Genomic DNA, 12,665 nt, shown 5'->3' with positions numbered 1-12,665 from the left:
AGGACTGGCTTTGCAAGGAATGGGGTGACGCTGGCAATGTTTCCTTCGTAGCGGTATCAAAAGCTATACTTTAACTGACGCCTTGAGTTAGTGTATGCGATTTTAAGGCTATTAGTACCCTAAAAAGTTACACACAAGCAAACTCTGGTATGGACAAGCATCAGGCATCAACCGAACACAAACAAGCAGCAGGGAGAGCGAGCCAGAGTGAAGCAGACGACAAATGCGAAAATCCCTAAGCCGACGTCACGGAGGCGTGCATTGCAGCGGCCGAAACAAAAATTCTTGCATATGCTGTACAAACAGCACCAGCGGTGAGCCCGAACGATACAGCTTAAGTAACGAAATTGAATAAAGTTGTCAGCGGGATGAGATGCACCGCCTTTTTTCCAACAACGCTTTGAGTGTCAGTAAATTTTGCGCTGATTTAATGATCACTTATTTTTCATGAATTTGCGCTGGTTTAATAATCATTTTTGTTCCAGGTAGTGTGTTCTCATTGGTTATTTTTTGTTATCGCGGGCGCAGCCTTCGATATATTAGTTGTAATTTGGCGTTGGTTTACCGGGCGGGGTCAGGCTGGGCAACTAGTAGCACTTTTAAGGAGGCTTGTTCAGAGGGAATCTGTCCTCGTAAGTTCGAACACATAACGCCTCCCCGCTTTTAGACTGGTTTGGGTAAAGCATTTCTTGTATTACTGTGTGGTCTGATTCCTAATCTGTATCCTACTAGTTTTAACTCCAGCATACCCTCACAAGTAGTGTGAGACCGTTCCAGTTACATTTTGGAGGACTGGGTTGTGAACAAGCAATAGTGTAAGAAGCAACGAAGAAAAATGCTTTTCTTTAAATGCGACGTACACCAATTGCCGTTCACTTTAAGAGAGACGACGTCGCATTGGCCTGCCGTGTAGTGATGTTAGGGAAACAAGCCGGCGAAGTGTACTAATCGGTACATTGAAGCACAAACACAAAAACAAATTAAAGGGAGTGTCGTTTTAATTTTCTCAATCTTGCAGCCGTTCTGGCTAAACGACGCATCCAGAAATACTTCCTACCCAAAACAAATGCAAAATGATGGTCAAATCTTCAATTTTATTTTAACAAAAATAGGACTTGCGGCTGATGACTAAACATTCCACGTTAAGTTTATTTATGCAACACACCACTGCAAAATTCAAGGTGCGACTAAAAATTGAACCTTTTGTTTTATTTCAATATACCGTCGTACAATGCGGCGGCAAAAATAGGGATTGGTGCTAACAACAAAAAACTTCTCTGTCAGGGAAAAAAATTGCTTCTTGAAGACAAGTTGGTTAACAAATCTTTCCCTATTTTATTGCCTTGTAGAAATCAAGTTCAGTTCCTTACGTCTCCGTGTCTTACGCGACGGGCTACGAACGCTAAACTACGGCAAGGCTGGCGCAAGAATCACTCTTAGGTGCATTAAAGTTTTGTATAGATTTTATAAGGGGTGCGAATGTTTTCCTTTCGGTTTTCGCATCACCAGGCTGCTCCAATTGCGTACAGTTTTTATCTTAGTCGCGCATATTGATTGGAGGTCTGTCACAAGTAAGCACATCGTGGAAGCAAAAAAAAATATTTTGTGTACTCTTGACGTGATATTTTTAGGACACTGTGTTGCGGTAACGTGTTTGTAGTTCGTGGTGCGGCGCCTTAGGAACTCAACTATAATATATTCATTATCAGTGCGCATTATCAGATATTTCGCATAATATTGGCTTGAGCATTTATATAGGCAGTCCCTATTTGCTTCCTTCTTGTACTATTCTGTTGCGTAACTAAATACATTTCTCAGGCACTTAGCCACTGTGCACACCCGACGCTCTCCCGTCCTTCTATCGAGACACAATAGGCAGGATGGGCGATTTTTTGGCACAAGGCGTCAGGAGGGGCCATTGCTTTTACACGTGCTTACCAGTTGTACTATCCAAAAGGGCGTGAAAACTGTCATAACCACCTGCACCGGCAATGTCACGCGTGGGAGCCTGGAGTTAACGCCCGCTTGAAACGGCAAATCCTCAGTGGCACCTGAATTTTGTATAGGAGTACGGGTGCCCGGAAAATCGCTGACACTGATACTGCAGCAAATAAGAAACAAAGCTTAAAAGATTTACATGGTGTCACGCTTCCGCAGTGAACATCATTGTTCAGCTGTTGGTTGGCGAGGCGTGATTTATTATCGAATGCACAGACACATTGGAATGCTGCAGCGTGTTAGCCGCCCGAACAGCGGCTTTGTTTTCACAGTACATTGGCTTCGGTGAAGGGTTATGCAGAAAAATTGCCGGGTACTACACATTTTTGAACTTTCCTTACTCGATCTCAGCATTGAAGCTTCGCAATCCAAATCGTCAAGACACGGAGGCCCACAGAAGGCATCTATCTACATCGAGTAAGGGCGAGATATAAGATCGGACAAAAAAAAATAAGTGGTTTTTATGGCGAAGGTCCCAGCGATTTTACGGCGATAATTGTAGGCAGTGAAGAACAACAAAAATAAATAAAAGAACCACTGAAGCACACTTTTTCTTTCAAAACAGTTGATTTGATTTGATTGTGGGGTTTATGCGCCGACGCAACGCAGGCGATAAGGCACACCGTAGTGGGGGGCTCCGAAATAATTTTGACAACCGGGGGATCTTTAAGGTGCGCCGAAATCTCTAGCACACGGGCGTTTTTTTTTTGCTTTCCGCATCCATCAGAAAAGGGGCCGCCGCACCCGGGATTTTAACCCGTGACCCCATGATCAGCAGCGGAACGCCTTAGCCACTGAGCCACCGCGGCGTGTTTTGCAAAACGGTTCCCGAAAGCGGCGACGCTTAGTGGTTCTGGTCAAAAATTTAAACTTCTTTAGAGAAAATCTCCAAGGTACTGAATTAACAGTTATGAAAACCAGTAGTGTGCCTTCAGGGGCACCTCGACAGTGAATTGCGGCAACGAAGCCGCTGCTGCAGGTGTCGCTGTTTAACCGAACGTCAATATATTTGTCATTATTGTAAACACAGAATTCTGTTGCAAAACGTTCCCTGGGAGACCAAGTAAATGTGTCTCCTCAAAATCGCAGGAAATGAACGTTGACGGCTTTTTTGCGAACACAAGAAGCTTGCGCATTTTCTGCCACAAAATAATTGAATGTGCATAAAAAGGTAAGCATAACTTTGAGGACTATGTTTGCTGGTATCGTTGTCGCTTTCACTAAAAATGTTGGTATTTAAAATGTGCATTGCAATCTTGTATGTTTTAAAATGTTGAGACAACTTAAAAACCCTCAACGGTTAGAAGGCAAAGACAAGGCTTGTCCCTAAATACATGACGCACTAGAATGTTTCTTTGAAGTTTTATTGATGCTGGTTATGAGCAAATTCTTCTGACAAGGAAGTAACGTACATTTATCGGTACATATACAGAGATTCGAAACCTGTATGAATATATTTCGCAAAATGTCTGCGTCGAAGCTCTGCTTTTGCAAAGCCACGAATTCAAACCTTTTTGGTGCACCTCGTACCCTTCTTCCTTCTAATAAGTGCGAAATGTTAATAACGGAAGCCAATGCGTGGACTGCCTGTTTTGTATGGGGGATAATTCTATTTCTTCCCTATACGCAGGGGGACACCTTGTCCGTTTTAGTTCAGGAGCCAGGACAAACACATGCATCGAAAGTAATGGCAGTTCCGTGATCTCACCTGAGTCATACAGCAGTTCACTTATGCAAAATGTATAGAAAATTTACTCACATGACTACAACCACCGTTGCAATGATCAGAGAAGCAAATGAGCGCTTCATGGCTTTCTAATGAACTATAGAGCAAATTATAAATGCAAGCTAGCTACTGTGAATTCGCAGGTACAGTCACTGAAGCTTTTATATAGCTCGGTCTCCAAAGAAAACAAACCGCATAAAGCTGGCCCTAAAAGTGAAAGTACTAATAATCACAGGACTAGCAATAACCTGTTTCGGGTTCACGTTTCTTTTCAGCAACAATAATGCGGTGTATCCTGCACAGTTTGAGTCATTTGTATTATCCGTCCTAGTTACGTTGTGCCTACGTTACGCAGGTCCAACATTGCTCTTCTTCGCTTCAGATAAAAACTATTGTTAGCTGTGGCTTCTTTGTTCGTAAAATCTGCCAACAATGAGAAAGGCCCAAAGCTTTCCAGCAAACCATTTATGATTGCCGTTTTTTCAGCGCAAGTCAGCGATGGCAAAGAGCGCCAAACAGAAGGTTTAAAGTTTAAAGCTTTTGTTAGACATAACTATAAAAAACGAATAAAAATAAAATGACTTATCAGATGAACTGACTGGTTTATTGAACCAGAATAATCATGAGTGGTACAAAAGGAGCTGTAAAAGCTTGACCTCTGATAGAAACCTAAAAACTTGCTACAAAGAAACCATTGCTTTGAAGCCTAGAAAGTGTCATGGGTGTTGTGAAATGTGCTGCCTGTTGAGTTCAGGAAAATGTTTGCGTCATGTTGTATCGAGGACATTACATGTAATTAGTATGTGAACGGCGAAAATGCCCTCTCAAAACTTGCTGAAAAAGGTCTGATGGCTCAATAAGCAGGTGTAAGGGCGTCACATACGTGTGGTCCACGGTGTGAGAAATAGGCGTTGACACTGCGCCCGGAGAGGCGACCGCATCTTGTTCGGCGCTCCGGCGCACTTTTTTCTTCCACCGGTAGAAGCGCTAGTGTATAGTGGCCCAGGCCCGCTGCATCAGAAACAGTGCCTGTTTGCTCTAACGTGTAGGTGGAGCAGTGGGCGTCCGTATTAGACCAGACAGATTGATTTTCTTTGTTTTAAAAATCATGTGGTAGGTTTAAAATTTATTCCTCGCTCTTGGCGCAGTAAACACAAACGATATGCCGAATCACAGGTGATGTGCGACGTAAGGAGCAATTCACCTGACACTTAATTCGGCGAGCATTGTTGTATCGGCTTATTAATTTGTTTACAGACAGAAAACTTCTTGAAAATATTCTGGTCGCCCATATTGTGCCTAATGCCAGCGCACGGCTACTTCCGAAGCGGTTAAGCAATATCGGCACTGCGGTATTGATGACATCCGAATCCATGTACGCCCCAAAGATGTTTGCATAAAAGGTCTATTCAATTTTACCTTATGTAGCATGAAATATGCTCCGACATGACGACACTTCGTTGCGTACTCGAACGGTAGGGAGTTGTCAGTATATTGTAGGGTAGGGAAAGAGAAGTAAATTTATTTATTTATTTATTTCTAAATAGCCCCAAAGGCCCTCCTGCAGAGGGTATTACATAGGGTGTGCATCAAAACGCAATGGTGAACGATAACTCGCTAGAAATGTTTTTTTTACTTGTCGTGTTTTGTTTGTCTGTCGTAAAATATTCAGAAATACGAGTGGCTGCTAGTACTATTGTTATTCTTCTTTCTTGCGTGCACTAAGTTTAAAATAGCCTAATTACCTTCACTAATGCTATCACATTTTATGCGCTTGCACATCTTCGTCGGTGTATTTGTTGCTGCCTCTGGCGAACAAACGTCTTTCAGCCTGTGGAACAATAAATAATAAGTAGAAATGATCCACTCTGGCCAGCATCAAAAACTTGCCGGTTAGTACGTATTACTGTGGAATGTTAAAAAGTGTAGGTACGGCATTGTGGCCCGCAGTACTGTGTATGTGTGTGCGTGTGTTCTCTTGGGCGGAGCGTGCGTGTGCTTCGGGGTCTACCTACATCGGTATCCACACATCTATTGTGCATCGTACAAATAAAAAACGTGTATATATATATATATATCTATAAATATATATATATATATATATATATATATATATATATATATATATATATATATATATATATAGCAGAACAGACAGATACGGGACGAGGGACTCGGTAAAGATACATATCAAGGTTGCAGTCGTCATTGCCAGTGCTATTCGGCTTTTTTCGAAATATTTAATAGGGCCGAATGACGTGTGCTTGTCACGTTTCTTTGATACATGGATGAATAAGCGAAAATATAGGTTGAGAAAAAATGCGCCGTTTTTCCTGGAGCGGGACTCGAACCCACATCTCCGCATAACCGGTGCGGTGCGTTCGCCATTACGCTATCCCGCAGCGGCTTCTCTCTCGACTTTAAAGCGGGGGTTTATATTTACAAGAGCTCTGAGGCCGGTCAACTAGCGCCGCCCCTCGACTACCGCGGGAGACGTAGAACGGTATCTTTCCCAGCGGCCGCCACGTAGACCGTGGTCGGAGGTCAGGGTTAGCAATTGGCATATCCGAACTGCTGGAGCCAGTGCCGCGTAATGCATGTAGCAGAACAGAAAGATACGGGACGAGGGACTCGGTAAAGATACATATCAAGGTTGCAGTCGTCATTGCCAGTGCTATTCGGCTTTTTTCGAAATATTTAATAGGGCCGAATGACGTGTGCTTGTCACGTTTCTTTGATACATTGATAAATAAGCGAAAATATAAGTTGAGAAAAAATCCGCCGTTTTTCCGGGCACTAGTTGACCGGCCTCAGAGCTCTTGTAAATATAAACCCCCGCTTTAAAGTCGAGAGAGAAGCCGCTGCGGGATAGCGTAATGGCGAACGCACCGCACGGGTTATGCGGAGATGTGGGTTCGAGTCCCGCTCGCGGAAAAACGGCGGATTTTTTCTCAACTTATATTTTCGCTTATTTATCAATGTATCAAAGAAACGTGACAAGCACACGTCATTCGGCCCTATTAAATATTTCGAAAAAAGCCGAATAGCACTGGCAATGACGACTGCAACCTTGATATATATATATATATATATATATATGTATATATATATATATAGTGAAAGAAGTCGACTGACACGTTTCCTGGGAAACGTGACAGTCGACTTCTTTCACTATTTTTATACTGGCCCATCGAACCTTATGATCTCTCTCTTTCTCTCTCTCTCTCTCTCTCTCTCTATATATATATATATTTTTTTTTTCTTCACTTTCTTTCTTTCTTTCCAAATTCTTAATCTGTTTCAATGATCTACCACATCCTCCCCTTTGCTTTCCGAGGTTTTCTCGACTGCCAACCCTTATTTCTGTGTTATTTTCAACGAGCCCCTCATTTCCTATTCTGATTCGCTACATGCATAGCGAGGGCCTCTGTTCTGGCAGTCTTGTTGCCAAAGGGAGCTTAAGAGGGTTCAAAGCTGGTCGACCACTCTGGACATGTCGTAGACACTCGAGTCACGACCCGGGGGTTAAAAAGAAGGTCCCCTTCACCCCGATTAGTCCGAATGGCGCTGGCTACCACCCCCAAGCACAGGAAACAAACATACCTAACATAAATACCCCAGAAAGTGAATGGGAAAATCGCCCCGCCGGTAGCGTAGTGGTTATCGCACCAGACCGGTATTCTGGAGGTCGTGGGTTCGGATCCCACCTGGCGGGCATTTTTTCTTCACTTTCTTTCTTTCTTTCCAAATTCTTAATCTGTTTCAATGATCTACCACATCCTCCCCTTTGCTTTCCGAGGTTTTCTGGACTGCCAACCCTTATTTCTGTGTTATTTTCAACGAGCCCCTCATTTCCTATTCTGATTCGCTACATGCATAGCGAGGGCCTCTGTTCTGGCAGTCTTGTTGCCAAAGGGAGCTTAAGAGGGTTCAAAGCTGGTCGACCACTCTGGACATGTCGTAGACACTCGAGTCACGACCCGGGGGTTAAAAAGAAGGTCCCCTTCACCCCGATTAGTCCGAATGGCGCTGGCTACCACCCCCAAGCACAGGAAACAAACATACCTAACATAAATACCCCAGAAAGTGAATGGGAAAATCGCCCCGCCGGTAGCGTAGTGGTTATCGCACCAGACCGGTATTCTGGAGGTCGTGGGTTCGGATCCCACCTGGCGGGCATTTTTTCTTCACTTTCTTTCTTTCTTTCCAAATTCTTAATCTGTTTCAATGATCTACCACATCCTCCCCTTTGCTTTCCGAGGTTTTCTCGACTGCCAACCCTTATTTCTGTGTTATTTTCAACGAGCCCCTCATTTCCTATTCTGATTCGCTACATGCATAGCGAGGGCCTCTGTTCTGGCAGTCTTGTTGCCAAAGGGAGCTTAAGAGGGTTCAAAGCTGGTCGACCACTCTGGACATGTCGTAGACACTCGAGTCACGACCCGGGGGTTAAAAAGAAGGTCCCCTTCACCCCGATTAGTCCGAATGGCGCTGGCTACCACCCCCAAGCACAGGAAACAAACATACCTAACATAAATACCCCAGAAAGTGAATGGGAAAATCGCCCCGCCGGTAGCGTAGTGGTTATCGCACCAGACCGGTATTCTGGAGGTCGTGGGTTCGGATCCCACCTGGCGGGCATTTTTTCTTCACTTTCTTTCTTTCTTTCCAAATTCTTAATCTGTTTCAATGATCTACCACATCCTCCCCTTTGCTTTCCGAGGTTTTCTCGACTGCCAACCCTTATTTCTGTGTTATTTTCAACGAGCCCCTCATTTCCTATATATATATATATATATAGCGAATCGGAAAAGGAAATGAGGGGCTCGTTGAAATTACACAGAAATAAGAGTTGGCAGCAAAGAAAACCTCGGAAAGCAAAGGGGAGGATGTGGTGGGTCTTTAACATCGATAACGAATTTGGAAATAAAGAAAGCGGAGGAAAAAAAATTCCAAATTCCAAATTCTTTATCTGTTTCAAAGACCCACCACATCCTCCCCCTTACTTTCCGAGGTTTTCTTGGCTGCCAACTCTTGTTTCTGTGTTATTTTTAAGGAGCCCCACATTTCCAATTCTGATTCACTACATGAATAGCGAGGGCCTCCGTTCTGGCAGTCTTGGTGCCATAGGAAGCGTAAGAGGGTTCAACGCTGGTCGACAACTCTCGACATGTCGTAGACACTCGAGTCATGGCCCGGAGGTTAAAAAGAAGGTCCACTTCACCCCGAGTAGTCCGAGTGACCCTGGCTACCACCCCCAAGGACAGAAAAAAAAACTAAATAACTAAATACCCAGAAAGTGGAGAGAAAAATCGCCCCGCCGGTAGCCTTGTGGTTATCGCACGAGACCGGCACTCTGGAGGTGGTGGGTTCGGATCCCACCTGGCGGGCATTTCTTCTCCACTTTTTTTCCTTGTTTCCAAATTTATTATCTGCTTCAATGACCCACCACATCCTCCCCTTTGCTTTCCGAGGTTTTCGTGACTGCCAACTCTTATTTCTATATATATATATATATATATATATATATAATGTAAGTAGAGACCGAGGCAAACGATACAGAAATTGAAAATAAAAATTACAGTTTCCTTACGATTCAGGAAGAGCACTTCCTGAAGAAAGGAAGAAAGGAAGTCCTCTTCCTGAAAGGTGAGTAAACTTTTATTTTTATTTTTAATGGTTGTCTCGTTTGTCTCGGCCTCTACTTACCTTATTTTTCCGCGCTCTGTGTGAGTTTTTATGTTTCCAGAGTATATATATATATTTTTTTTTTTGTTTCGAGACTATATATATATGTATATATATATACAACCTTCTTTGCCCTTGAATATCTCCCCCTCCATACTCCCAAACCAAACCGGTTTCTCAAGTCCACTTCCTTTTCTCCTCTCGTACGGGGACATACCCCAATATATAGCCTGCCAGCCAGGCGAGGGTTTGCCCTCACGAAGGCACATCTGTTTGCTGAAACGTTGGCAACAATCGTGGTTTCTACCTTGTTTGAAGTTTTCTTTTCTTATATCTATATTTATATATATAGTTGAGAAAATGGTTGACTCACGAATCAAAACAAAAGCAGTGGTTTACAGACGTTTCGAGTGGAGGACCAGTATTGATCTGAGTAATATACAACCTGGAAGCACGTACGCTTATATAGGTGCAGAACGTGTCCTACAGTGCACCCTTGTTAAGAACATTTGCGTGTTGGGGTGAGGGAACAGGGAAAGGCAGGAAACTATACCGGTCTGGTGCGTAGTGGTCATCGCACGAGACCGGCATTTTCGAGGTCGTGGGTTCGTATCCGACCTGGCGGGCATTTTGCTACACTTTCTTTCTGAATTCGTCATCTGTTTCAATTATCAACTACATTCTCCCCTTTGCGTTCCGGGGTTTTCTTTACTGCCAACCCTTATTTCTGCCTTAATTCAACGAGCCCCTCATTTCCCATTCTGATTCGCTACATGCATAGCGAGGGCCTCTGTTCTGGCAGTCTTCGTGCCATAGGGAGCTTAAGAGGGTTTAACGCTCGTTGACCAACCTCGACATGTCGTGGACACTCGATTCACGGCACGGGGGTTGAAAAGAAGGTCCCCTTCACCCCGAATTGTCCGAGTGGCGCTGCCTACCACCCGCAAGCGCAGGAAACAAAAATACTGTTGCGCAGCAGGGAAAATACCTATTCGCAAGTAATAAACGAATGATTCTTTATTGGCAGAAAATTACCAAGGCAAATTCAGACAGGCAGCTAGGTCTTTCAGCTCGTGCACACGCTAGTCCACCAGAGCGTCTTCCTCGATAGCTAGCTAGGCTGCCGCGCAACCATGGCACATGCCCACCTTGGAGGGATTGCGCCCTTTGCAAGTCAAGTCTCTGGAGAGCTCATTTCTCGGTCAGCTAATTTCTGTAATAACAGCCGCGCGGCATTGCTCCCCCGGAGGATAAGCACCGAGTCGGTGCTGCGTAGCTACGATGTGTGGACGATGTCACTCCATAGTTGAGAGCTATAAGTAACGACGGGGACGATTTCATACCGTAACGTCCGTAACTGGACAGAGTACTTTGTAAGGGCCAGCATAGCAGGAAAGCTGCTTCTCAGAAAGTCCCACACGACGAGTCGGACACCATAGGAAGACACGGGACCCTGGTGAAAGTGCACAACGCGGTGACGTTCATCATAGCTTTTCTTCTGGCTGACGTGTGAAACGGCGAGGTGGGAACGGGCAAGCTGACGTGCTTCATCGGCTCGAGCGATTCTTCGTGGTCATATTCGGTGCACGGGTGTGTAGTGGGAGACAAAAGGGTATCGAGCGGCATGGCCGGTTCCCTCCCGTACAGAACGTAAATGGGTGGGAAGCCTGCAGTGTCGTGGCGGGAGGAATTATACGTGAAGCTCACGAAGAGGAATTATACCGGAAGGTGACGGAAGTCAGTGCAATGTCCCAGCCGCTGTGATCAGTAGACACGTACATGGCGAGCATGTCGGTAAGGGTTCTATTAAAACGCTCAGTAAGGTCATTTGTTTGTGCGTGGTAAGCTCTAGTCACCTTTTGGCGAATCGAACATAAGCTGAGTATGTCCGCAATCACTTCAGACAGAAAACTTCGACCATGGTCTGTAAGAAGCCGCTGAAAAGTGCCGTTGTTCAGTATGACATGGTAGAGAAGAAAATCCGCCACGTCAGTTGCACAGCTTGTGGGTAGCGCACGGGTGATGGCAAAGCGGGTCGCATGCTCGGTAACGACAGCAATCCATTTGTTTCCGGATGTAGACAAGGTGAAGGGCCCGAGTAAATTCAATCCGATCCGAAAAAAGGTTCAGTGGGGATTTCAAGTGGCTGTAACTGGACTGCTTGTAGCTTGGAGGGTAGCTTACTGAGTTGGCACAGGTAACATTCACGCACATAACGCTGCACTGAGTGGTACGTATTTTCCTGAAAAAACGATGTCGCACGCTGTCGTAGGTGCAGGTCACTCCGAGATGGCGGGTCATAGGTGCGTGATGAAGCTGGTGCAGCACTGTGCGACGTAGGTGTTCCGGAACGATGAGCAGGTTATCCGGACCATCCGAGCGAACGTTGAGCCGATATAAGACTATCGTGTATAACAACGCAGTGGAGGGAGGGGTCAGCGGAACCAAGGTTAACGCGGTCAATGGTGGAGCGCCGAGAAGGGTCGCGCCGCTGTTCTTCGCCAATGTTCAGGAAGTCGCAGACCGCCAGGACACAAGTGTCAGTGCCGTCCGCCGAGCATTCCGCAGGGCTGACCGGGTTTCGAGATAAACAGTCGGTGTCCTTATGTAGGCGTCCGGACTTGTGTATCACCGAAAAAAAAGTATTCCTGAAGGCGCACCTCTTAGCGGCCAAGCGGACCGGTAGGATCCTTCAAGGAGTAGTGCCAGCACAGTGCGTGATGGTCATTCCCCACTACGAAGCGCTGACCATATACGTAGGGGCGGAGTTTGCCGGCTGCCCACACTAGAGCAAGGCCTTTGCGCTCAGTTGTAGAGTAAGTGCGCTCCGAGGGCATAAGGAGGTGGCTGGCGTATGCGACCATTCGATCAACACCTGCTTGGCGTTGGGCCAATACAGCTCCAATGCCGTAGCCACTAGCGTCCGTGCGAATTTCAATGAGAACAGAGGCATCGAAGTGAGCCAAAATTGGCGTTGAGATCAAGAGTCCAATCAGTGTGGAGAATGTATGATTTTGGTCTGAGCCCCATATAAACGGTTTGCTCTTCTGAAGGAGATCGGTAAGAGGGCGAGCGATAATAGCAAAATTTTTGATGAAGCGGCAGAAGTACGAGCATAAAGCAATACAGCTACGGACGTCTTTAGGGGAGCGGGGCTCAGGGAAATTGCGAACGACATTTATTTTTTCAGGGTGAGGTCGAACTCCTGTGGAATCAGCCATGTGGCCGACGATAGTAAGCTGGTGGCATCCGA

At 45.3% G+C, this 12,665-nt stretch overlaps 1 long non-coding RNA gene across 1 annotated transcript in view; it reads right to left on the bottom strand.

Moving 5' to 3' along the window:
• The window catches only part of LOC144166098 (uncharacterized), a 55,257-nt gene extending 51,407 nt beyond the window's left edge, over positions 1 to 3,850 (bottom strand). The window contains exon 1 of the long non-coding RNA XR_013321569.1: positions 3,758 to 3,850. This is a non-coding gene — a long non-coding RNA (uncharacterized LOC144166098). The remainder of the gene's footprint in view (positions 1 to 3,757) is intronic.
• Between the last annotated feature and the right edge of the window lie 8,815 nt (positions 3,851 to 12,665).

Source organism: Haemaphysalis longicornis, unplaced genomic scaffold (genome assembly GCF_048455015.1).
Source record: "Haemaphysalis longicornis isolate Haplotype H1 unplaced genomic scaffold, Haemaphysalis longicornis Haplotype H1 scaffold_16, whole genome shotgun sequence".
Lineage (NCBI taxonomy): Eukaryota > Metazoa > Arthropoda > Arachnida > Ixodida > Ixodidae > Haemaphysalis > Haemaphysalis longicornis.
The sequence above is the reverse complement of the archived record's forward strand: the minus strand, read 5'-3'. Positions and strand labels throughout refer to the sequence as shown.